Source organism: Ascaphus truei, chromosome 15 (assembly GCF_040206685.1).
Source record: "Ascaphus truei isolate aAscTru1 chromosome 15, aAscTru1.hap1, whole genome shotgun sequence".
NCBI lineage: Eukaryota > Metazoa > Chordata > Amphibia > Anura > Ascaphidae > Ascaphus > Ascaphus truei.
In genome coordinates this window covers 35,662,120-35,665,633 of record NC_134497.1, presented here as the reverse complement: position 1 = coordinate 35,665,633, position 3,514 = coordinate 35,662,120, and the positions used below count along the sequence as shown (strand labels likewise).

Genomic DNA, 3,514 nt, shown 5'->3' with positions numbered 1-3,514 from the left:
AGCGACTAAGACGCTCACATATACTGTAAGTGCAAATGTGTACTGTATCTGTGTTATGCTAAATCACAATGAAAAGTGACTTTAGTTTATGATGCATAAAACGAGCATTTTAAAAGGATAAAAAGTTATAATGTTTTAAATGCAGTTTATTTGTATCACTCTTATTGCAGTTTTATTTAAAGAATAATGTTATTCTTAATAATGTTTTATGTTTCCATGCTGTTGGTTCTAATAAAATGTGCGTTTCCCATTATGCTGAAGCGGTCTGTAGTCTCATTTAGCTGTGAATTGGAATAGTTTTGCCGCCAGCATTAGACTGCAGACGGACCATCCGTCACCACCTGCTTGTAGTATAAGTTTTATTACGGTTTTGGGTATGGATTTAGTTTAAGGGTGTTTAGAGTAGGGTGTTTGAGGTAGGGGTTTTTATAGTAAGCTTAATGAAGGGGGTGTTAAGGCAAGGACTTGGAGTAGGGGGTTTTAGGGTAAGGGGAGGGCTAAGGATATGAGGGTTTTAGGCACTTACCTTAGCGGCAAAGTGTCAAGCGGGGGGGGGGTGAGTCGCGGCAAAACGGCCCGACCAAATGTCGCAAGGACTTGGAGTAGGGGGTTTTAGGGTAAGGGGAGGGCTAAGGATATGAGGGTTTTAGGCACTTACCTTAGCGGCAAAGTGTCAAGCGGGGGGGGGGGGGGTGAGTCGCGGCAAAACGGCCCGACCAAATGTCCTGTGAATACTGGGGTGAAGGACAGGGACACAAACTAACGTCCGCAGTAAGGGACATTAATGCAGCTGCCTTTACATACTGTATGTCATGTTTCTTTAATATCTCTAGAGAGCAGCAAGAGCTAACCATCTATTTCACAGGTTACACGTTGAAATAAAAATGCACCTGAGGGGGTTATGTGTCCCTTTTGTTAACAACTTATACATATGCAGTAATGATGTAACAAGTGGTGCCACCTCACACAGGGAGCTTTCCCAGTGATGGTTACACTTGCACACCTCTATGGCAGAGATTCCTGTTACAAATGCGCTGGTGTTACCTTCCCACAAGCACATTGCCAGGCTGAGGGAGGTGTTCATATGGGAATATGAGGCAAAATCTATGGTCAGAGTCCAGGAGACACACCCAACTTTATTTTGTATTTGTAACTAACCCAGAATGAAAAGCATTTCGCTGAGGTGGACACAGGACTGTGGGTGAGGCACAGGACTGTGGGGGGGGGGGAGGGAACGGGACTGTGGAAGCACCTCGCTCACCTCTGTTTTGATTTGGGCTAGTTCTGTTTTGGCGGAAAAGTACGTTTTGTGTTACCAGGCAGATGTGGGACTGGTATCAGGTGATTGGCTGAGGAGCAAGTGCTGGGCAGGTGGGAAGAGTGCTGTGATTGGTCAGGCAATAGGGAGGGCGTGGCTAGGGAGTTTGGGCGGGAAAATGAAAGGTACGGCATATAGAGACGGAACAGAAGCAGATAGGGAAATTACCTGAGGTTTTGGGGACGTTGGCTTCCCCACTCCCCTCCCTACAGTATGTGTTATAATTATAACAGATTACTTGATATTCCCGGCGTTGCCCGGGATTTATTTTTCCCGCTCCCCCTCTGTCTCCGCTCCCTAGGTCTTTCTCCCCATTCACCTCTCTCCCCCTTCCCCTCTGTCCCCTCTCTCTTTCTACCCCGTTCACCCTTGCATCTCACATCACTCTCCCCCCTGCACCTCACATCACTATCATTCTCCCTCACTGCACCTCACATCACTCTCCCCCCCTGCATCTCATATCAATCTCCCCTCCGCAACGCACATCACTCTCCCCTCCCCTGCACATCACATCAGTTCCCCCCCACCTGCACCTCACATCACTCCCCCCCTCCACCTCACATCACTCCTCCCCCACCCCCTCCTGCACCTCACATCACTCTCGCGGCAGGTGGAGGGTGTGGGTCGGCGTGGAGGGTGTGAGGCTGTGTTATGCGGCAGGTGGAGGACATGTGAGGCGGCGGCGGATGGAGGGTGTGATGCGGTGGGGCGGGTGGAGGGTGTGAGGAGGCGGGTCTCCCGCTAGGAAGGGAGGGTGGAGGCGCGTGAGGCAGCGGGGTGGTGGAGGGAGTGAGGCGCGGCGGGTGGAGGGTGTGAGCTGAGGGTAGAGGGCGCGTGAGGCAGTTTGTTGTCCCACTGGTGTGTTATGCGGTGGGTGGAGGGCACGTGCGGCGGCGGTTGTCCCGCTGGTGTGTTATGTGGCGGGTGAAGGGCACAATAGGCGGCGGTTGTCCCGCTCTTGTGTTATGCGGCAGGTGGAGGGAGTGAGGCGCGGCGGGTGGAGTGTGTGTGAGGCGGGATGATACCTGGCGGTCCGCGGTGTGATGAGGCGGTGAGGGCGTGCGTAGCCCCATCTGTGATGTCACCCCACCCCGCAGGCCAATCAGAAAACGCACAAAAAATATATATATACACACACACACACACACACACACACAAAGAAAACCAGCACTTGGCAATGGAACAAAACAATTAATGAAAAGTACATGTAGTGAGGAATGGCTATGGCTAACAAACGGATGGCAGCTCAACAAGGAATTAACCAATTCCTTAATACAAACGGTAAACAAGAAAAAAGTGAGCGCACAATCCTGTGGAGTGAATAATATGTATGTAAATACAATTGAATAAAACACAATGAAAGAAAAGATCAATTGAGAAATAATGATCCTATAAAATGACGGAACTAGCTGCAGCAAATGAGGGGTTAACCTGAGATGGAATCAGTCAGTGTAAAGTCCCGCAATTCAGTATGCCAAGCAAATTCTCCTTATAGGTGAACAGTGGTAATAGGAACTCCAATCCAAGCAAGTGTAGAAGTAAATGATGGAAAAGGCACGCTCACATGACAATAAGCCCAGATAATGTGCTAATCAGTAGATTGCGCTAATAGCGCGCCTGTCAGCTGGACGCTGTAAGTCAGTGAACAGATGAAGCCTGGGTGCAGACACTGCTGAGAGAGACACCTTGCCGGTCGGCGTCAGGACCCGCTGATGTCAGAACGGAACACCCCCACAGTGTCACCACTTGTGTCATCACGTCGGAAGCTGCACTATTGGAGGACACCTGAGACACGATCAGCAGTCTCTCTGTTTTCTCTCACCGGAACACGCATTGATACATTGGATTCATCAGCAGTTCCTGCCCAACGGCTGATCTCCTTCAAGTGCACAGGTATAGTGATACTTCTAACCGGTCGTGCTGGGAAATGTCACCCGCCGAACAACATGGGGGTGTTCCGTTCTGACATCAGCGGGTTCCGATGCCGACCGGTAAGATATATATATATATATATATATACATATATATATATATATATATTTCATTGGTCATTCATTTTAAAATGTCTCTATATATGTCAATAAAGTTTGTTGTGTATACCTTGACAAAGCGTTCTGAGAAGCGTGAAACGTTGGTGGGGCTTTTTTGCCCTTTTCTTGTCCTCATGACCATTAGATAATTATTTTTTATGGGAAA

The 3,514-nt window shown here is 48.8% G+C and overlaps 1 protein-coding gene across 3 annotated transcripts in view; it reads left to right on the top strand.

Annotated features, from left to right (window-relative positions):
* LOC142466803 (uncharacterized) overlaps positions 1-237 on the top strand; it is a 17,959-nt gene extending 17,722 nt beyond the window's left edge. For all 3 annotated transcript variants that reach the window (XM_075572256.1, XM_075572254.1, XM_075572255.1), the window contains one exon: positions 1-237. This exon is cut by the window's left edge and continues 1,540 nt beyond it. The gene's annotated coding sequence lies outside the window, so the exon portion shown is untranslated.
* The last annotated feature ends 3,277 nt before the right edge of the window (positions 238-3,514 follow it).